Source organism: Cupressus sempervirens, chromosome 11, assembly GCF_028749045.1.
Source record: "Cupressus sempervirens isolate cs-2001-9-10 chromosome 11, ASM2874904v1, whole genome shotgun sequence".
In the NCBI taxonomy this organism is placed as follows: Eukaryota; Viridiplantae; Streptophyta; class Pinopsida; order Cupressales; family Cupressaceae; genus Cupressus; species Cupressus sempervirens.
The window spans coordinates 464,688,575-464,712,491 of NC_143128.1; the positions used below are offsets into that span (position 1 = coordinate 464,688,575).

At 37.0% G+C, this 23,917-nt stretch overlaps 2 long non-coding RNA genes across 3 annotated transcripts in view; one reads left to right on the forward strand and one right to left on the reverse strand.

Annotated features, from left to right (window-relative positions):
* LOC149530391 (uncharacterized) overlaps positions 1-22,494 on the forward strand; it is a 55,603-nt gene extending 33,109 nt beyond the window's left edge. The window contains exon 2 of the long non-coding RNA XR_016359078.1: positions 22,208-22,494. This is a non-coding gene — a long non-coding RNA (uncharacterized LOC149530391). The remainder of the gene's footprint in view (positions 1-22,207) is intronic.
* The window catches only part of LOC149530393 (uncharacterized), a 35,664-nt gene that overhangs the window by 5,939 nt on the left and 5,808 nt on the right, over positions 1-23,917 (reverse strand). The window contains exons 2-4 of one of the 2 annotated variants that reach the window (XR_016359076.1): positions 23,017-23,078; positions 22,801-22,883; positions 13,332-13,475 (exon numbers count right to left, since the gene is read on the reverse strand). This is a non-coding gene — a long non-coding RNA (uncharacterized LOC149530393). The remainder of the gene's footprint in view (positions 1-13,331; positions 13,476-22,800; positions 22,884-23,016; positions 23,079-23,917) is intronic. The other variant, XR_016359077.1, reaches the window with a different exon arrangement.

Here is a 23,917-nt window from a genome sequence, read left to right on the forward strand (position 1 = left end):
CATCTGATAATTGTTTCTTAACTCTCTCCTCCTCATGGAAAACATTTTTAAATACTTGTGAATTCCACTCTCTAATTTGGGCCTTGATATGTTTAAGTTTAGCAGCAAATTGAAACATTTTCGTACCTTTCACTTTAGGAAAACTCTCCCACCATTGCCTAAGGAGTGAGTGGAATTGCGGATGCCTGAACCACATTTGCTCAAATTTAAAAGAAGGCCTATGGGTACAATCAAACACAATTGAGGATTTGCTGATATTTAACATGATGGGAAAATGATCTAATTCCAAAATAGTAAGAATATCTGATTCAAATGTAAAACTCTCTAAATTCCACATTTGAGAGACAAGAAATCGATCTAGTCTTTCGCGATCTGCGTGAACCCCACTCTCTTGTTAGTCCAAGTGTAAGAACCATATTTTGGTAAAACATCACACAGGCTATTATCCAATACAAAGACAACAAAGTCTTGCATTGTCCTAATGGGTGGAGCCATACCCCCCACATTTCTCCAATGAGTCGATAATGGCATTGAAATCCCCTACCAGAATGAAATATTGATCAACCTGTTGTTGGATAATTGTAGTAAGAGCATCCCACGAACTTTTCTTATCTTGTGTTGAGGTAGGGCCATATATGTTGAGAAGAATGAAAGTTGTATCAAACCATAAGCACTTAATCATTTGAAAGTTAGAATCTTGCTGCAAACACTCACCCTGAATAACCTTAGGATTCCATAATATTGCCAAACCACCAGATGCACCCACACTTGGACCATGTATAGCTTTCCAGTATGGCCATTTATTCATAGTTTTGGAAAAGGAAGCCTAAGACAGCTTTGTCTCCTGTAATAACACCACGTCTACTTGTGAAGAGTCAAGCGCTTGCTTGACTCTCTGTCTCTTGTCAGAGGCGTTAATGCCTTTGACATTCCATGATAGAATCTTCATTTCTGGCAAGAAGAACACTTGGTTCTTCTTGCTGATTTTTTTAAAGGCGAGACCTTGTCAAGTGCACTTTGAAGGCCTGTTGCCACCTCCTAGTTCGTTTTGACACTCTTTGGTTTCCTCCCTCTAGTTTTTGGAGTTTTCACCTTGCAATTTTTACTGGAAGGAGATTGCATAATTAACAGAGTTTGGGTTGGATAAAAAAAAAACTTTCTGGCTTTAGTATCTATTTTAATTATCTGGTCATTGTCTTCTATCCTGTCTGTAGTTGTTTCTGTTGTCTTTTGAAAGCATGAGGATATATTATCTTCCCTAGGGACATCTAGTTGCTGAAAAACAGTTGGCTCCAATTCATTTAAACTGGCCACATTATCAGCTTCCCACACTTGCTCAGCCTGCTTAACATCCTTTGCTGAACACATAAGACTTTGCTTGTTGTACCTCATCTCATATATCTGTTCTTTTGGATCTACATTCTGATTAAACTGTGCATCTTGTGCTACGACTACATTTTCTATTACACCCATTCCCACTTTAGAAATCTGAATACCATTAAAAATGTTGCTAACCCCATAATCATCACACCTAGATTGATCCAGTGAAACTTCTTGGTGATCCGGGGGCAACTCATTCATACATTGGAGCCTACCTCCATGTTTAACCTTCTTAGTAACCTGATTAGAGCTAATAGGTGTGTTATCGTCACCCATTGTTTGACAATCTTGGTAGGGACATTCTTCAGTTGCTATACATACTCCTTCCTCAATGGCTATTTCCTTGATCATGGTGGAAGCAAGAGACTCCAAGATATTTTTGGCAAATTTCTCCATTTGTGCCTCCGGTAACCCCTGTACCTTAAGATCTAAAAACTTCAAGGAAATTTCAATTGGCTTGTTCTGAAACATTAGTTTCTGTGTGATGTTAGTAATTTCATGTGGAAAAACATTCATACCTATAATATCATTTTGATCATGGGAGACTATCAAATCCTTACAATTTGTATTCTTGGGCCTATTCGTAGTCTTTCCATTTAGGATTTCTTCATTATTCATTATTAAGCAAGCCCTAGTCTCTTTGCTAGTGGGAAGTCGTGGAGACCAAGAGATAGTCAATTGTGGTGATTTTTTCAGAATTTGTCCAACAACGAAGAAAACTTTCTTCACCATACTTGCAATAACATATAAGTCTTGACCTTGTGATATACTAGTAAACTGTTGTTTCAAAAAGTAATCACTATCATCTACTTGTGACTTTGACTGTTGTTTTGGCCTTTGAGATGTTGCACCTTGTATCAGCCTTGACGCTGAATGCACTACTCCTCGATCCTGTTGTTTCATGGATGGGGAATCACAGGAGAGTGGATGTTTTGATCTCGGCGAGAATCATCACATTTATCAAACACCTCTTGTTGAAGAAGGTCTATCTTAGTATTTTGCTTCTTCCTTTGATATATATCATGCTGCACCGATTTTGTACACATAACCCCAATGTTAGCATCTAATTGGTGGAGAACAACATGTTTATCTGGGACTAAGATATGAGCACATTTGTTTGGAAATGTGGAATGATCATGACATAGTGATGTGGGGTCTCGTTTATCCCTACCACACTGAGACTTAAAATGCCCCAAAAAATCTTCATGCTGGTCAATCGTTTGGGCATCTTGAATGACTATTTGTTGTTCCCAGGAACCCCACTTAGATTTAACAGTGAACGTTTTAGGAAGTGATTTTTGTAAGTTCACCAATATACAAACTCTCACTGTCAGTTTTGTCCTCTCAACTGAGATAAGATCATGCTTAACAAAGATGCCAAGTGTGTTAGCAAATCTTTCAATAATCTCTAGCTCTCAATACTCTAAGGGGAGTGAAGGAAATGATATCCAATAAGGCATGAACACACAAAACTTTGTGTCTGGTTTAAAATTAGGAACCCATGCTAAAGTAAATATACCAAAGCCTTTATAGAACCAGCCCTTATGTTTATGTACCAGATCTCTATTTGATAAATGAATAGGACCATTAGATATGAGGATGCAGACTCTATACAAAAAATATCTTTCACACCTTGCCAATACCTATAAACCCAATCATAAATTTCTAAAAGCTGTAAAGTGGGGTTATTAAACTTACAAATCAAAGCCCTCTCCCTCAAATACGAAATTTGCACTGATAGTAGGTCATCCGGAATGAAGGTGGAAATGATCTCTTTTGCAAACTGGATAACCTGGACTGGATGTTGAGTTTGAGTGTCGATTTCGGCTTTAGGTGGCTCCATCTCATCAAGAAGATTTTGATCTGAGGGGATATTGTCATATTGACTTTGTGACGATGAAGAAACCATGAGATCCTGCGGATGACCATATTGTTCCTTTTGTTTAACTGGAGCTCAAGGGTTTATAGGCTCATTAATGGGTTTTTGTTTTTGCCCTGAATAGGGGGGTCGTGGAGGAGTGCCATAAAATATATCAAAGACAACTAGTGAACTCATGCTTGTTTTCGCTTGCCATTTACCAGTTTGTCAATTCCTAGCCTCTTGATGTGTTTGATGACCATGGATCAGCTTACCATTGCACATATGTCACTTTGAATGGTTATCCTGCCATTTCCCAAAAAACGTGTTGCCCTTGCTTGTAAATGAACCTCTTTGCCTTTTCCTGACTTCCTCATACTGCTTGTCTACAACTCGACCATTCTTTCTGAGCAAACTGCACCTTGATCTCTTTTGGTTTGCCACCCTAGATGTTTCCCAGCTTTCAAATGTGCGAGTACGCTGTGGATGGATAAAAAGGAATTTTTTTGTAGGTTGCACAATAGTTGTCTCCCTAAAAATACCTCTACTATGCTCTCGCCTTGCCCATGAAGCCCTGGTGAACTCTTTCATCCTCTTTGTATTGCTGTGATGATAATGAATGTTTCTTTTTCTCTGTCTTTTCCTAGCTTCCTCTTATTGCTTGTTTGCAACTCAACCATACTTCTTGAGCAAGCCACACCCTAGTCTCCCTTGATCTATCACCTAAGATGATTCCCCATTTTCAAGTGTGCAAGTGCCTTGTGGATTGTAGAAAAGGAAATTTTTTGCAAGTTGAACAAAAGCTGTCTTCTTGAAAATCTCTCTGCAATGCTCTTGTCCTGCCAGTGAAACCCTTGTGCAATCTCTCATCTTCCTGTTCTATTCTTAGTAATGTTAACACTATATATATATGTATATATATATATATATATATATATATGTATATATATATATATGTATATATATATATATATGTATATATATATATCTATATGTATATATATATAGCGAATTATAATAAACTTTAAAATTAATATTAATTGTATGTTCAAAGTTTCAAATGTTTATTGTATTTTTTAAAAGAAAATTACTAATTATATGAGCATCGAGGTTTTGTACATTCAACTTTATTTTTTTAAAATTTTATGTAATGTTATCTATATTTAGATTTAAATTTATTCTAATTAGTTATATCTATTTTATATATTTAAAATAAAAAATAGAACATACTATTTATTTTAAATCTATTTTCAACACTTATGAGATTTTGCTCTATTATTGTTCTGCTTAGAAAAGAAATTTGATGCTATTAGAATACAAGGAGATATGTATTTATGCTCTTGGCGCTTCCTTTTCATCTTTGCCAAATACCCTCTAGAAGAAATATATGTAGTAGTGTTTATCCTGGAATATTTCAAGATATGTAGTCTTTAGAGTAGATGTAGAATTTCAATAGTGGTTTTGATTCTCAATTAATGAAATATGCTTGTCCACTAAAATGTCATTGGTTAGGGAAGTTTTTGGTTTCATATACTTGCAACATATAAGTTGATACTGATAGGCATTTTGTCCTCTTATTTATTTTATTTTAACAGGCCAACATGATTTATTCCATAAACTACACTCATTTCAAAATGCATCAATCTTATGGTGGTGGTGCTTTTCCTATTGGTTTCTTTTTGTAATGTCGACTTTTGGTTTAGGATTATTTAAATAGTTGATTAAATATTTCAAAGTTATTAAATTTTATTCTTTCAAGGCTTGGAACACCTACAATTATCTTCGTTGAGACTATTTGTGTGTCATGCCCCTGACAGTTCTGCATCTGTTACCTCGGACTCTGAGATTAGTTTAATTTATTGGATGGTTTGGCACTTGTTTTGAAACATTGATTTTGTAGAAACTATTTTGTTTCCGGCATCATTATGTTGTTTTATTTATGCACTATGAGAAGTCAGATGTTTCTAAGATTTGATTCTCAGAATTAATGTTGACATTTCAAATTCAGAAATCCTGCAGTAAAGAAATGGTTCTTAGATAAGGCAATTCAGTTTTGTTTTAAATTTCATTTGGATTGGTTTCAGTTTCATTACTTTTGGTTTTTTTCAGACTTACGATTAATGTGGCATTAAATTTTAACTGTCCCTAGAATCTTTTATTTGCCAATTTTCTTTTGATATATATACATATATATATATATATATATATAAGAGCATAAAGTATTAAATAAATAAATAAATAAATAAATATATATATATATATATATATGTCTATATTTATATATATATACGTATATGTAATTGTTGGCATATTTGTGTGCTTGTGTTTATATTTATACAAGTTATAATTATATGTATATGTATATAATCTTAATATAAATTAGGATTAATATTGATATTAATATTAATATTAATATTACCATTAACATAAATATTAATGTTAACATTAATACCTAATACTATGTTAAGCGAAGTCATTTCCTAAGCTAACCTAATGTATTCGACTAAGACTAAGACCTAACCTAAGCTTTTACTGGCATGACCGCTAGCCTAACTTAAATCTAGCCTTGTTTTGGGCTTGGCTTATGGCGGCAATGTTATGGGAATTTATGGTGGGTAGTTTCATCGATTTTCGAATTGGTACTGCACTCGCCATGTGTTGGAAAACTGAGAGAATAGTTGTTAGAGATAAGCTCGCAGTAATGAGCATTGATTTCCATGGTTTGTCGGTCGTTTTGGCTTGGAGTTAGTTGGATTTTGAGTTCAATCCACCATTGATGAACTCCAGTGAGGGTTTCATGGAAACTCTTTTGAACGAGTTTCTCTGCGCTTATTTTGGGGATTTTGGTGACCATGAGGATGATTTTCGATTCTCACTCCAGCTTTATAAATCCTTACGTATTCGTATTCCTCATTCTTCTGCCTTTTCGTGGTTGCATTTTCTCTATTTCAGTGTTTGAGAGGGTTTCATTGTTATCTCTGTACCAAGGCATAAAGAGTTGGAGGCTTGGGATGCGAGTTGGTAGTTGAGGGTTCTCCAGGCAGTTTCTCCTTGATTATCATTAATCATTTGCACAGGTAGGGGGCTTTTCTTTAACTCAATCCTTTTTCTTTTGTAATGTTTCATTTTTAAATAATGAATATCGATTACGCAGTGGCTTTGTGGAAAATTTGACACCCAACTCTGTGAGTATGCCGAATTTGGTGTGTTCATCACCAAACTTGGTATAAACCCAGAATCGGGTGTGAAAATTTATATACCCTGTTCTTTGTGTTGCAATGAATTTATAATGTATATATGGGTTATAGCGAAACTAAATACTGTGCTGAATAGATTAAGGGAAAAGGGTTTGATGTTTCTCACAAAACATAAATGTGGGTTTCGGTCTATCCAAAACAGTCATTTTCTTTATGGTATCGATTGCTTTATTTAAAGAGTCATGTAGAACAGAGGATGTTCGCTGAGTTGAACAGTGGACATTAAACGAGTTACATTGTTATAATGACAGTAGTTAACTTACTGTTAGTCTTAAAACATCGATTTCAAACAAGAATATCTTGTAGGCTGTAGGAGAATTGGGAACTTTTAGATTCAACTATTTTTATGGCTACAGTTATTGTATTCGATGGGAGATCTGTATTTCATTTTAGGTACAAGGATATTTGAATATGATATCAGACAGCATTAGATTTCTTTGTCATCGACTTTTTGACAAACAGTTACTATTAAGAGTAGTAAAATTTTAGTTATCAGTAAGCTATTTGTTTCATTCAGTGAAAAAGAATATATATATATATATATATATATATCTATTTTAACTCTGACTTTAGATTATTGAGGTTTTATATATATATATATATATATATATATATATATATATATATATATATATATATATATATATATATATATATATATATATATATATATAAAGATATTGCCGTGTATATATATGTATATATATGTATAAAAATATATGTATCAGTATGTATGTATTTCCTTATGAATAGATTGTTAGAATTAAAATATATGTTTACATTCATAAGGTTAATGTGGCTACTTGTTTCTAGAAATGGGAATTGCTTGATTCTGGTATTCAGATTTTAGTAAAATTCTTGCCTTGCTAAACAGTTTAAACATTAAGAATATAGTAAATGTGTTTATTAATGGTTTGATTACTTATGAAAAATTAAAATAAACAAAGCTGTATTTGATACTTTTAAATATGGATTGCTTTTGGAAAATTACAATTATGGTTTTGTTTGGTAATCTGATTAGTGATTACATTGGGAAAATTGGAAGTTTGGCGATAACTGATATTTTTTGGTTGCTAATTCAATTGTTAAATTGAAGCAATAGAAATAATTTATTAGTTGAAATTGAATAAATAAAACTTCAAATTTTCTTCTGTTTTGTAAAACTAGAATTACGTGTGTATTAGATTATGCAAGTGTGATCCTTTAGATTGGGTGGCTGTCATAAAGCGAGTAACTTGTGGTGATAGAATTATTTTGCCGGATGCCCTCCGACACTAGTCTAGATCCTTATGGGAAAGTTTATGGCAGTTATTTAATCAAGTGGTAATATCTAAAACTCATGGGTTGGGTTACATATAACAAGATAAGAACTTTATGGATTCACCTGACATATAGAATCCTATGAATGGATGAACGTAGATTCTTATGTTGACACCCATGAAACTACTGGATCATTACCTTGACATATTCTGTGTGAGTTTATTTTTGTATATCTGTTTGTAAGAAATTATGTACTTGCTATAAGTCTGGTTGTGAAAAGAAAAATAGAACTTTCTGATAATCCTTTATTTGGATACGTGTATTTCATGCTGTTATATTATCTAATATGCAGGTTTACTGAAGAACTCATCAGCTTATTTAGTGTTACTAAACCTTGTTTGTGTTTTTCGGTTGTGTTGTTTGTTTTGATTTCAGGTCCGATATAGGATTTGTTTATGGACTTGGAAGTAGGAAATTCTGCCTTATCATTGAAGGCTGATTGTAGTTTGAATTATGGTTACAAACAACTCAGAATCTGAATTATAATCAGTGTCAACCTAAAAGTTTTGTATTATTGATTGTATTTAAAATAAGGGTATATTTTATATACTCAGATGTAATGATCAGTAATGATTTAATGTTGTTGTAGTTCATTTCAGTACCAGGGTGTCAAAGCTATTTTGTTATGGTAATATGATATGAAGTTAAAAAAAATTGTATGGGTTTTATCTTTGTATCTTTGTATGGTATTATTATTTTATTACTGTGTCTTTTCTTTTGGTTATGATTAAGTTGTTACATTTGGTATCAGAGCCAGGTTTAAACAATTGGGACTCGATGTTTTGAAATAGGGTTTCATTATGCTTACTAGGAAGATTTTAATTATTTCTTTTATTATAAGAATTTTAGTATGCCTCCTATTACATGAGGAACACGGGGACGAGGTATCCCTAATGCTGAAGCCGATGTAGGCAGAGGTAGAGGAGGTCGTAGAGGCCGCGGTCGTGGCCGAGGTCGAGGTCAGGCTCGTCAAGAGATGCTTGATGACGAAATTCCTCATGTTGAAGAGCAAGGGGGATTTCAAGCTGAAATTCTTCAGCAGATTCTTGAACAATTGGATGGGATTGAAGCTAGGAATAATATTCCTGGTGGGGGAGCAAATGCTCAAAATTTGCAGATTCCCAATAATCAGGTTATAGTAGAAAATCTTGTTATCAGGACTCAACTTAAAGACCTATCTAAGCTTAAAGGTCCATATTTTAATGGAACAGACGCTGGTAATGAAGCAGAAGCTTGGCTTATAAACATTGAAAGATGTTTTATTCTGCATGATTATCATACTAATGTGAAAGTTCGCTGGACTGCAATGCAGTTAAGGTCTTTTGCATCTATATGATGGAAAATGGAATTAGAACACCTTGGAATTCATATTTCTCAAGTCACTTGTGAATTGTTCTTAGAGAGATTTCGGGAAAGGTTCATGTTTGAGTATTGGCAGCAATCTAGGTCTGAGGAATTCTTTAACATTGCATAAGGTAATTCTTCAGTGGAAATGTATGAAAGACAGTTCTTTCAGTTAAAGAAGTATTCTGGTTGGAATGAAGGTGATAGACCTTTGGTGCAACATTTTATCAGAGGATTAAATCCTAGGATTGGTGAGGAAGTGAGAATCTTCAAACCAAAAACTGTTAAAGAAGCTGCTGATCAGGCTAAACTTACTGAAATGAAATTTGGTTATTCTATCAAAAGCACTGCTAAACCACCAGTTCCTAGCAGTAATGAGAGTCAAAAACCTTTCAAGGATGATTCTAAGGCAGCACCTAGTAGCTTTGTTAGTAAATCTCAGAAGAGGAAATTTACTAAATTTGCCAAATCAAACAAGAGTTTTAAGGTCCCTGATTTACCTAAATCTTTTAAGCCTGCTGAAAGTGTGAAGCAGAGTTTTGCACCGCCACAAGCAACTTCCTCACAGGATAAGAGCACCAAAAGAGGAGCAGAATGTTGGCATAGTGGGCATTTGGGTCATCTACAATGGAATTGCCCTCTTCGGGCAATAATCAGGGCAGGTCTAAAGCATCGGTTTCTGAAGCTACTGTTGGTGATTTAGGAAGGAACCACCGTATATTTGCTACTGTGGACCATAATCAAGCAGAACATCAGAACACGGTGATTGAGACCAAAGGTAATTTTCAAGGTACGAAAATTTCCATTTTATTTGACTCAGGTGCCACTGATTCTTTCATTTCTACCAATTTGGTTAATCTTTGTGATATTCCTATGAGAAAGGCTGAGTTGGTATGGCAAGTTGAGTTAGCTTCTGGGTCTAAGGTAGACGCTGGATTGTTTGTTGTAGGTTGTGAATTACAACTTAAGGCTTTTACCACTATAGTTAACCTCAGAGTTATTCCCTTAGGAACCTACGACATTGTTTTAGGAATGGATTGGTTGGAATAGCATCAGGCTGTTGTTGATTGTTATAAAAAGGTTATTAGATGCATTGACGATAATGGAGCAAACAAATTCATAATAGGGGTTAAGAGGCCTATCTCTATTAGGTCTTTATCTGCCAAACAACTCCTTAGGTGTATGCAGAAAGGCTGCAAACTGTTTGTTGTTTCGGTTAATGATTTTTCTGAACCTATGGAAAATCAAACCAATTTAGACCATCCTTTGCTGAAGGAATTTTATGATGTTTTTGTAATGGAGATTCCAAGTATTCCTCCCAAGAGAGAAATAGACTTTAGGATTGATCTTATTCCAGGAACTGAACCAATCTCTAAAACTCCTTACCGCATGACAGCACAAGAATTGGTGGAACTTAAGGTTCAACTTGAAGAACTTCTTGAGAAGGGACTGATTAGACCTAGTGTCTCTCCTTGGGTTGCACCTGTTATCTTCGTTAAGAAGAAAGATGGATCACTTAGATTGTGTATTGATTACAGACAGTTAAATTAGGTTACTATCAAGAATAGGTATCCACTGCCTAGAATTGATGATTTATTTGATCAAGTGAAGGGTGCTAAAGTATTTTCTAAAATTACTCTTAAATCTGGTTACCATCAGCTAAGAATTCAAGAAGCTAATATCCATAAAACAACATTTCGTACTAGGTATGGGCATTACGAATTCACTATTGTACCTTTTGGTTTAACAAATGCACCATCAGTTTTTATGAGTCTGATGCAGGGAGTTTTTAGAACTTTCCTAGATATATTTGTAATTGTCTTTTTGGATGATATTCTGGTTTTTTCTAACTCCTTGGAGGAGCATGAACAACATCTGAAACAAGTTTTTGAATGTCTCCAAAAGAATAAGCTGTATGCTAATCCCGAAAAGTGTGAATTTTTCAAAACAAATATAAGTTATCTTGGACACATTATAACAAGTGATGGAATAGTTGTTGATCCAGCTAAAATTAGAGCAATTGTAGAGTGGCTTGCACCTACAAATGTGTCTGAAGTAAGAAGTTTTATGGGTTTAGCCAGTTACTATAGAAGATTTGTAGCTAATTTCTCGAAAATAGCTGATCCTATTACCTCTCTTCAGAAAAAAGGTAAGAGGTTTATTTGGTCGAAAAAATGTGAAGAAGCTTTTCAACATCTTAAAGAATGTTTGACTAGTGCACCTGTGTTAGTTGTGCCTGATTCCGGTAAAGAATTTGTGGTTTGCATAGATGCTTCTTTAGATGAGCTGGGAGTAGTTTTAATGCAGGAAGGCAGGGTTATTGCTTACGAGTCTAGGAAACTCAAGGATCATGAGATTAATTATCCTACTCACAATTTAGAACTGGCAGCAATAATGCATGCATTGACTAAATGGCAACATTTTCTCCTTGGACAGCATTTTGATTTACATACTGATCACAGAAGTCTCCAATATATATTTACACAACCCACTCTAAATGCACAACAACACAGATGGATGGAATTTTTGTGTGAATATAATTTTGAAGTAAAATATGTGCAGGGTAAAGAGAATAAGGTGGCTGATGCACTTAGCCAATGACATCATGAACTCGCTTCTTTAACTCTCACAGTTGATTTGAAGGAAAGAATATTGCAAAATTTGATTGCTGATCCTTGGTTTTTAGATGTCAAATCTATAGTTAAAAGTGGTAGCACTTTGGAGGGTAGTTACGAAGGATACTCTATCAACTCTGATGGATTATTAATCTTCAGAGATAGAATCTACATTCCTGTAGTTGGAGAGTTACAAAATTTGGTTATGTTTGAAGCTCATAAAGCGCCCTATTCAGCACATCCTGGTGTTAAGAAAATGAATGCTGATCTTAAAAAACATTATTATTGGCCAGGTATGAAGAGAGATATTGCAGATTTTGTGGCTAGATGTCTAGAATGTCAAAGGGTGAAAGCTGAACATCAGCATCCTGCTGGTTTACTTCAGTCGCACAGTGTACCTGAATGGAAATGGGATACCATCTCCATTGATTTAATAGTGGGATTACCATTAATAGCTAGACGACATGATTCAATCATGGTTGTTGTTGACAGGTTAACCAAAGTTGCATATTTTATACCTGTAAGATCTTCTTATAATGTTGCATCTGTAGCACGAATTTTTATGGAACAGGTTGTAAGACTGCATGAGATTCCAAAGAAGATCATATCAGATAGGGACCCAGTTTTCACATCATCACTTTGGAGGTCTATGCAACGTGAACTTGGTACTCAACTGAATTTCAGTTCTGCATATCATCCTGAGACTGACGGACAAACTGAGCGTGTAAATCAGATTCTTGAAGACATGCTTAGGATGTACGTCATGGATAGACAGAACAAATGGGAAGAATTCTTGTACTTAGTTGAGTTTGCTTATAATAACGGTTATCACAGCTCTATAGGTATGTCCCCTTTTCAAGCTTTATATGGAAGACCTTGTAGAACACCTTTGAGTTGGGATAATCTAGAAGACAGAATTCTCCTAGGGCCTGACATGCTCCAAGATCTAGAACAGCAAATGAGACGAATCAGGGAACATCTTACTACAGCACATGATAGACAGAAAAAGTATGCAGATTTGCATAGGATTGAGCGTCGGTTTGTGGTTGGGGACAAAATATTTGGATCTAATGCATTCATTATATTCATCAAGTATGCTCGCCTAAATGATAGTTTAGGAAAATCAATTTTGTATTCAAACTTTTCTTTGAATAAAACCATAGTTTAGGAAAATCAATGTACCTGTAATTTTTGAAGGAAGACTGTGTAAAGTTAAGTAAGCATAGCATGGCATTGAGTGAATGTCCAATTCACATCTTTCCCACAAATATTATTTTACTAACTATAGCAACGTGATCTTTCCCACTGGAAGGTTGTGAATTGTTACAATATTGTTTGGTTACACTGAAGAAAATGCTGGTGGAGTTAAGCACAATGTAGACGTTACATAAAGATTTAGAAACATTTGGCTCACTTAGTTGGCTGAAAACAACCTTCCTTTTAATCATTTGTACTTTGGAAAGTATTTTACATTACTGAAAGAGTAGTGTGGTCTAAAAACTTTGTTAAACAATGTCTCTATAGTGAAATGTTTGTATGTAGAACAATGTGTTTTACCTGCTTTGAAGGAAATTGGAGTTGATGTTGCTGAATTCTAGATTTTTTTTCCAATGCATCATTTTGCTGCGAGCATCTGAGTTTTCTTGTAATGTAGCTGGGTTGTTTGGGGATATAATACGGAGATGTAACCATTGCCAATACCTAAAGAGAAAACATTATAGTTTGAACTCAGTTTGCAATTGGAATTTAAAGTCTATAAATATGAAGTAAAACTTTTTTTTGTCAGAAATTAAGATTTAGGAAAAATGAAAAACAAGCATACCTGGTTGAATGTAATTGTTAAGTGTTTACCGCATAGGTTAATTAAGAAATGCATACAGATAATGGACACGAACAACAAAACTCTTTAGATTATTTGCATATGCCAGACATTACATTATCAGATATCCAGATGCTTTACAATGATCTCTGACGAGGTATAAATATTACCGCCGAACCTTCCCGAAGGAGTTCGTCGGCCACAAACATTATGTCCGCTACAAACTATTTACTCGTCGGCTACAGAATATAGAAACACCGACGACAATCACTCCGTCGGCTATAGAAACACTGACGACAATCCAGTCGGCTGACACCATCCCCCCCAAAAAGAAAAGTTCTCTTGACAACTAACAAAATATCTGAGACAAATTAACAAACAAAATATATTAATAGAGTGACTACAACAAGAAAAATCTGCTTTTGTCACATCACTTCCACATTCATCCCGGTACATCTGTAGCCTCTGCTAACATAATACTGTCTCCTCAAGTTGACCTTGATAGCCACCTGTGCTGCTTTCTCTACTTCCAACACTGGGTCCACTGAGCTAAGTGTCGTTGTACTGCCTCTTGGATGACCCACTCCTCCTAAGCTCTCTATGCATCCACCAAGACAGCCTTTCGGCCAACACCTACTCCCAGTGCCTCTGGTACACAAACACTCCATGCTTGCAGTAGCTTCAAGTCTTCTCAACTGGTCAAACTCCCACGACTGATATTTGCAACGACTGGGGGTCTAGGGGGCAATGCCCCCGGCGGGGTCGAGGGGCAGCGCCCCTTGTCGCCAAGAACAAATTAGCACTCCGAAACCTACAGAAAAGTCCATAAAACACACCATTTCTATCAATTTCTTCTGATTCCATTCTCCTTCTGGCAACCACTGATTTCCCTTCCCTTTGGCATCATCTGTTACTAATTTCGAACAATTTAAATTTGTAGTCGTTTTTTTTTTTTTTTTGTAAAATTCCTATGCCTGACATGAACCCAACAAATGAAAACAACTATCATTGCCTTCGATGAAGCCGTCTCTTCTTTCCTCAACCGCGGGAATGAACAACTCATGGCATTAAAATAACAACACTATCTCGTGGAAAAACACTGCCGAAGTCTAACACTTTCGCCGAAGATGGAGTGCAATGCCGTAGAAATTAAAAACACTCGCGGAAATGAATGCGCGGCTTAATAAAAAACTTCCCGTGGAAAGACATTGCCCACGGAAGGATGTCCGCGGATCAGCCCGCGGAACACACTGTCCGTGGGACAGGGGTCTGCGGGACACCCAGTCCGCAAGATAGTGATCCACGGAACTGCCCACTAGACACCCAATCTCACCAATTTGCCGTCCATATCATCACCGTCTACCATACGGTTGCCTCTACCAATTAGTAGATGCGATCACTTCACCGTCTCATTCTCTTTGCAATCGCTGGTGCGCTCGTTAGTGCTCAACCAGTGCCAGTGGTATGGGTGTCTTCAATCAGCTTTTTAACCTCCGAACCCGAATTGGCATAGACCAGTTAGGAAAGATGAAATTAATTTAGAAAAAAGGAATCTCCGCGACCAGAAACTCCGCAGCCTTTGAGACAACCCTGTGGGAAGAGGAGTTCATTGGGTTGCTTCCGCGGACAGCCTGCCCGCGGGACATAGTGTCTGCGGACAAGCTACCCGCGGGACACCATCCGCAGACAGCTGCCCGCGGGAACACAGTCCGCAGGACTTACTCTACTTCTTTTTTTAAAAAATTTTGCCTCCTGACCTCGCCATTCTGCAATGATGACGAAGGAACCATCAGATTATTCTGCGACGGTGACGGCGACGGCATCTTCCTGGCATGGTAGGATCCGTTGACTCCGTGAGGTACCTCTTGCCTGTCCAACGTCCCTAACTTTATCACTCGATTGTCGCCGACCTCCCGGATCTGATATGGTCCAACCCATCTTGCCTTAAACCTTTCTTGTTTGATTTCATTTCAACCGTCGTACTTGAGTACCAACTGCCCCGGCTGAAACCTGTTGAGTTTGTCATGCCACGCCTTATGTCTGTTTTGTGTCACCTCTGTCACCCACTGTGCCTGTGGTCGTCATGTATCTAGATTATTTCTTTGCCGTCGGCACCCTTGCATTCTTTTCTTTCTGTGCAGTCTGTTCACCACGTATTGGATGGTGGGATCTTTCTTTCTTCTGGGTTTGGACTGGATGTTCTTCTCCTCAGCTTCTGCCTTTCCTCCTTCCACTTCTCTATATTCATTTTCCCTTGTTTTGTCACCTTCGTCGATCTTTAACATATTGCAACTCGAAAACAATTCGTAGTCTTCTATCTGCCAGTGGAGAAGGCCATTCACTGAGTCTAGGTCATTGTCATTCGATCCTCCTAGTGTCAATACTCCTTTGTCTGGTTTCATTCTCCTCTTTCCTTTGTTGTCATTTCCTTCGTCGTCACTGTCACCTTCACCTTCTGAGTTTGACGATGTTGCCTCCTCACCTACCATTTGTGTGTGCAGGTCAATTATGAATCTTTTGCCTCCGCGTTCCATTGATAGGGTATTACATTTCCAATCATGTTTTACTTTTGCTTGCACCAACCAATTACGTCCCAGAATAGCATCATATCCTTTTCTTCTCAATGGAATGACCACAAAGTCCAATAAAAATGGTTGCGTTCTAATAGTTACCGGTTGCCCCCTCAAGGTTCCCAACGGTTTGATCCCGTGCTGGTCTACCGTGAGCAACTAGAATGTAGGTGGCCACAATGTTGGCTTTCCCAACTTCTTCCAGGTCTCCTCCGGTAAGACGTTTACGCCAGACCCTCCGTCGACTATCGTGTATGTGAGAACATGTCCGAGGATCCCCATCTCGACAACTGTCGGATGCCGTCCGAATGTAAGTGCCAACAGCATTGGGTCTGTTGTCGTCACTTCCCTACTGTCCCTTCTTGTGTCCTCCATTGCTTTCGAAAATGGTGTATGATTCAGAATGGCTGTTCGTAACTGGGGCATTGTGAGAAGGTCACTTATCTTGACCGGTACCTTCGTTTGTAAGATCTGTCGTACGATGTTTTGTTCCGCGTAGTTCCTTGCCATGGTGCCGATGATGTCTTTTAACTGAGATGTCTCTGCGGACGATGCCGGGTCCGCACCATCTGCATAATAATTTCGGTGTGTTTGCCGTTGTACAGTCCCGCGCAAAATGACCCCACAAATTACATGCTCGGCATTGAACAATCGGTCGTCCGCTTGCATCATACTGGATTCGATTTCGGTTACCATTATTATTGTTATTGTTTGCATTGTTGTTATTTTGCCCTCTACTATTATTCCTGTACCCACCCGAAGTGGCACCATCAATGTTTGCATTTCCATTCCCTCCTGACGTGGAAGCTGCTTGTGTAAGAAGCACTTGCAGAGATCCTCTGGTTTTCATGTTAAAGGGGTATTCCTTTGTCAAGTGGCCCATGATCTGACAAATGTCACATAATTGGTTCTTTGGACAGGATCCTTTAGTGTGACTGTTGGTCTTACACTCTGTGCACCACAGCTCACTACCTTTTGGCTCCTTTTGCATGTTTTTAAACTCCTTCATCATGCGGATCATGTCCTTCTGTAAGGCGCGAACCTTCTTGCTACTGCCTTCATCGTCGTTGCTATCTTCTCCGGTAGGCTCGTCGTCATCAGAATCAGATGAGCTAGTGTTCTTCTTCTTTGTTTTCTGCTCACTTTCAAGGTCCAATGCTCTGTTATAAGCTTCCGTGTATGACGACGGCGGCACAATTTTCATTTTCTTTTCCAACTTCGAGCGTAGGCCTTCCACGAACCATCTTTTTTGAAGTTCGTCTGCTGGCTTACTTTCCATTTTATTTATCAAATCTTTCAATTTCCTAGCGTAAACACGGACGGTTTCGTTCTTCCCCTACTTAGTATTGAAGATCTCTGCTACAATTTCATTATCATCCCGCAACAGTTTAAATTCTGCCAGAAACTCTTTTTTAATGTTATCCCAACTATTTAGCTTTTGTGGATCTGTATCAGTAAACCAATCAATTGCTACGCCTAGTAGGGTGGTCGGAAATTGCCTCATCCAGTCGTCTTCATCAGTTATCCCATTTGCTTTCCAGATCGTTTCACATGTTTTGCAATGTCGAATGTGATCAACCGTACCATCACCATTGAACTTCGGCAGTTTCTCTTTTGGTCCCGCCATCATGATTGGTTTCTGTAAACAGGCGTTGCTCGGTCCTGCAACACTGGCACTCTTAACTCCCACATCGACGGTCTGCACTCCCACACCGGCGGACTAGTCTCCCACACCAGCGGACTGCACTCCCACACCGGCGGACTGTTCTCCCACATCGGTAGACTGGTTTCCCACACCGATAGACTGGTCTTCCACATCGACGGACTGTTCTCCCACACCAGCGGACTATTTTCCCACATCGTCAGACTCAACAGCTGCGAACCTTAGTGATCTGAAGTTGTCCCTTGCGGAAGTATATCCCAGACGAAGAGTTCACTCCACGCTCTTGCTTCGTCGGCACTTCGAGCCGTGCGAGTCGATGCTCTTCCTTCTGGATTCTCTTCCCTCGGCGAACACAAATTCAAAAACTCCTCCCATGCTTCTTCCACCCATTCCACCCGCTGCCGAGTTTCCTCCAACAATTCTTTCGTGCTCCGGTTTCTGTTAGCAATCTTCTGAAATCTCCGTCGGCGTTTGGCTTGCTGTGCCAGAATCAAATTCTCTTGCACAGTACAGATTCCATCTTTTCCCTTGGCCTTATTTCGATCCTTGTTAAGCTAATTTGGCATTAATCTTCATTCCTCCCACCTTCCAGGTTCATAAGGCAACGGCGCCAAATGTTTACTGCATAGGTTAATTAAGAAATGCATACAAATAATGGACATGAACAGCAGAACTCTTTAGATTATTTGCATATGCCAGACATTAAATTATTAGATATCCAGATGCTTTACAATGATCCTTGACGGGGTATAAATATTACCGCCGAACCTTCTCGAAGGAGTCCGTCGGCCACAAACATTATGTCCGCTACAAACTATTTACCCGTCGGCTATAGAATACAGAAACACCGACGACAATCACTTCGTCGGCTATAGAAACACCGACGACAATCACTCCGTCGGCTACAGAAACACCGACGACAATCCAGTCGGCTGACATTAAGTACCAGAATTTGTACCCAGTACTGAACTGAAAAAGTTCAATAATCCTGACTTAACATGGGAATCACTTCACTTTGTGGGAAATGCAAATGAAATGAGACCTCCGGATTCTAGGCCGGTTCCTATTGGATATTTAGTGATATTTCCAAGATCCTAATCTAAACTTCAGGGAAAAGGGAAGAAATTGCTGAAAATGAACCTAAGCCTACAACCTAAACTAGGAGATGGTGATACACCAAAATGATATGGAAAACTTAAACACACTTAACAAAGAAGGATCAGACAGCTACTTGGAGTACATGCAAAAAAACACATCTTTCTGTAAGACCTACATAAATAATTTGTAATAAGGTTTTAAAACACAAACTACAACCTGCAGGTAGACTTACTTTCCTACACTCAGGTGCTGAAATGTGACAAACTAATAAGGAACAATAAAAGCTCAAAAATTACTTCATCAAATCATTTTGATACACACACAGAACTGTAGGAAGAAAGAAGGCTTAACAAGTAACACCAAAATAACATGACCACAATTTTGTCACCTGCATTGAATTTCCCAAGATGAATTACAAATTTTGCCAAAAAGAATAAGGACTCAAAATAGAAGTCACATCCACTTCTCTGCATAATCAGAACTCCTCTAAAAAATGAGTTGCAAAACTCATTAAGTATAAAACCAACACTTGGGTTGAATGCAGAAAGAAAGCCTAAAAATCAGGGCTCAGAAACTTCCAAAAATGAAGTTTCATAACTCTTAAGACTTTACTAACCCATAAAGAACCCAATGAGTCACATAAAACTACCCCAAAAGATCTCCAACAGCCAATAAAGGCTCTTCAATTGCCATAATAAGTTCAAATTCGACCCTAGATTCCTTCCTAAAAAGACTCTTACTGTTTTCATTGACTCCTTCATTTTGCATTAAAATAGAAAAAAAATTAAGTGACTTATAACTATATCACTTCAATAATTTTCTTAACAAATATAAATTTATGCAAAAAGAAAGGATTAACCAAAGCTTAAAATCCCTCATCATGACACAATATAAACATAAAGTTTAAAGGGAACAAATCCCATAAAAGACCCCCACTGGCGGATTTCAAAGAATATGAAATATGGAAAAGGCATGTTATATGGTGTGAATACCCTAACTTCTCCTCATTTTGCATTTCCACATTAAGAAGGATCTGGATCTGCGGTGAAGAGGTGAGGTTTTGAGTTTTTTGCTTTCATTCCATGATCGAGCCACTGCCTAAAGGTATGTTTTACTGGTATCTTTTGCTGGATCTTCTATTCATGTCGCCATGAAAGATTATTTGCTGTATGTATACTTACAAAACCCGAATAGTTTTCTTATAATTTCATGGGGAAGTTCTGTTGACTGCCATTGTGTCTTGCCAGAAGCATGGTAAGACAATTACTTGAAGTAATGAAGTATTTCTTGATGCTCTTTCATATTTGCTGGAAATTTGAAGATGATTTGCTCATGAGGAAAACTTGCTGAATCTTGCTGGAAATATGAATTTGTTAGTTTTCTTGCTGTTGGTAATCTTTTAATGCCGCCATGGAAGATTTTGTTGATCACTCTCCACATTCTCTTGCTATTTGGAAGCTGCCATTAATATTATTTGCTGGAACATAATATCAAGGGTTTGCTTGCTGGTTTTAAATAGCTGCCATGAATGCATCTTGAAAGTATTTTTCACTTTTTTCACATTGAAATATATGCTGTCAACATGTGCTGTAAATATGAAGCTCGTTTTTTGAAGCTTTTATCATTTTGCTGTTCGGGTTTTGAAAACTTCATTGTTTTAATGGCTCACCACTTTGTTGTTTCCTGTTCCAAGTTTTTTTCAGCGGGACAACGTTGACTAAGCCCATTTCCATTGCTATCTTTGCATTATAAAATCGGCAGAGAAACCACATCTCTTGAGTTCTTTTAGGCCCAACCAAATGAGCCATTGCAATACATCCATAACCAGCATCAAAGCTTCCTACCTTGGGACCAGTTTGACCATAAAAAGCATTATTTGCTGCAACTGTTAAATTGCAGACCATGTGCAAAATATGCCCACCACCAACTGCATATCCTGCAACCATTGCGATAACCGGTTTTGGAAGCTACCACTGGAACATTACATCTCAAACATTCAGACGCCCAAAGTTATCTTGATCAGCATAGCCGTCAGGTCCTTACAATGCCATAAATCGGCGGCAGATATGTATGCAAACCGTTTTACACCAGATTCAGAAGCTTCTTAAATTGCTTGGATATTTGCCCTTCCATGTATTTTAAATATAGCTTCATATATTTCCAATTTGGTAACAGATTACCCTTCTGATAAAATATAAGAAATAGGGTCATTCATTCCCCACATTTGAACTTTATGTGCGACAAGAATGTCATCAGTTTCAACAAAAAGCTCAAAGATGAATCTTTGTACTAGAGGATCTGGCATCTCAATCACCCCATGTAGATGTAGCATCTTTCTTACCATAATAGTAGTCAAAACATGAAGCTGAGTCAGAGTGAGAAAATGGTTCCTCATTAGAATCAGAAATAGACAATGATGGCAGCGAACAATGTATATTCTTTGATCCCTCATATTCTTGGGGCATTGTTTCAATACCACAGAGCATGTCTTTGGAACTCGAAGAGAAAGCAAAGACTTGTGTCAAGATTGACATCATTTGAAACACTACTACACAATCTGCCATTCCAGTCTTTAAATGTTTACATACACATTTCAGAAGCCTCGACCTTCTGTCCATTATATACTTTTTCCTGTGGTTTTAAAAAAATCTTCACACAAGTTGGGAATCTGAAAATCTCCCATCAGTTAGGACTTCCTCTACCATTTCTTTATTTGTCTTTCCTGTTTGTGTTTAAAAGCATTGTTTGACTATGTATCAGTTCAGTAATAAGTATAACAGAATTGTTACTGCTGGTCTTCATAGCTTCTTTCTTTTCGTGAGATTCATCCCTCCCTAACAAATCAATGTCATCATTGAAGGTGATACCATTGCTAAGGTTTATCTCTCTTGATGAAATCCAGAGCTTGTCTCCACAAAATCTTTCCATGCCACCTAGTTGTGTAAGCTCTTGGAGATGCATTTGGCTGTAACATGCTCACTCAGCGATTCTTTTATGGAGCCTTCCTTTGCCTCAATAGCATATCACTAGTGTTATGATCTAGTTCCATGTTGCCTAGCTCTTTGTTTCTGTCTGCTGTATGGCATGATGTTTTTTGTGTTCATTGCATTTCTTCTGTATATATATATATATATATATATTTTTTTTTTTAGCACTTCATTACTGATATCTTTTCCAGTTTTATGCAAGTACAACATGAATGAAATGCTTTCGCATTTGAGGGGAGGTGAGCTGGCATTGCTTAGATCAAAATGATCTAACTCATTTTCTCTATTTATTGCAGGATCCTGGACTTTGTGGAGCTGGAGCAATGACTGAACCGGAACGCAAGCATGCAACGGCCAGTCATAACCAGGCAATGGCTGGCTCCTTATGACCCTTATGCTACTTCATTTCATTTCTTTATGTACTTTCACTGGAATAGTATAGGATCATTCTTTGCAATGAAAGCTAGTCTCACAGCTTGTGTGAGAAAACATGTATATTCAGGTTTTAATTTCATTAAAACTTTAGAAATATTAGTTGTATATTTTTTGATGAATAATACAAAGACATTCTTGATTGAAATAATGGCATTCATGCGGTTTCTCTGTTTTCATACTTAAATTTTTCACGTGTGCGAAATTCGAGTAACAGTAATGTTCGATGGTAAGAGTTGAATTTGCTGGAAACATTTAATTAATAGCAGGAAGGAGATTGGCGTGATTTCCAATGACTTCTAATGTTCTTGCTGGAACAACAGGAGTTGAGTATTTGTTAGCTGTTTGAATAAATTTGCTCCTATTTGAATCCAATGGAACATTAATCAAGTCTTTTCTTTTTAATGCTTAAAACTAAGTGTAATTGATAAATGTGTAATGAACAAGTAAAGAGTACCTAGTTTTGCTTGTTATATTGCAATTGAAGCAGTTGCATCATTTCTTGTAATTTTGGTTGTGATTAGATCTGGAACATTATACCTGTAAATAGGGGAAAGTCTATCAGGAAAAACTGTTTCCACTGAAATCCAAGGGGATGTTAATCAAGTCTTATCTTTAGAGTTGCCAAAATTAAATGTAATTGATAAATGTGTAACCAACAAGTAAAGAGTACCTGATTCTGGTGGTGATCTTTGCAATTGAAGTAGTTGCAATTTTACTTGATGTGCTCCAGAACTTGAACAACAGAAGAGATGAGGTAAGCAAAATTGGAATACATTAAATAGAGAATAATAGTTTTGGATAGTTTGGTACATAGCAAGGAATACAGTGTGCGACATCATATTAATAAGGTACCATTTCTTGCTATAAATACATAATGTATGGATAGAATGTGGAACCATCATAATCATAATCATAATGTGCATAAGAAAAGATGTTAAGAATAATAGCAAACACAACATTTCGAATATCATTAAAAACATAGCACCAAAATAATTTGTAGGATTGCATATCATTTTAAATGTTTTGAATCGATTGTAAACAGTAGTGTTGGAACCATCATATCGTGATGTGCATTGGAAGATGTTAAGTGTAATAGCAGAAACAAGTTGGAATTGACTGCAAAAAGTAATGTGTACATTGTGGAAAACAAAGAGGGAGATGAGAAACAGAGCGTGCAGTGCATGAAGAGACAGTCCTTTGCATCTTGGGTAGGCTGAAATCTTTCACAACTTTGGCTTTTCTAAGAATAAAATATCTGTAAGATTAAATTTGTATGTCTTTTTTGCTTATTAATGTTTCCCAAAAATTATCTAAGAAAATTTGAAACTTAGTCTGTTTCTTAAGTGCTGTTTATACTTGGTATGTTTTCTTTAAAAAATTCAATATATTTCGAAAAGTTATATATATATATATATATTTTCAAACTGGTGAATTTTAAAAATTGTTAAGGCTTGCAGAAGACATAGCTATTGCAAACTTAAAACCTCTAGAATGTAATAATAATATATTTTAAACTGTAAAATGAAAACGACATAGCAGGATCAACCCACTATAAGGTACACAATATAAAC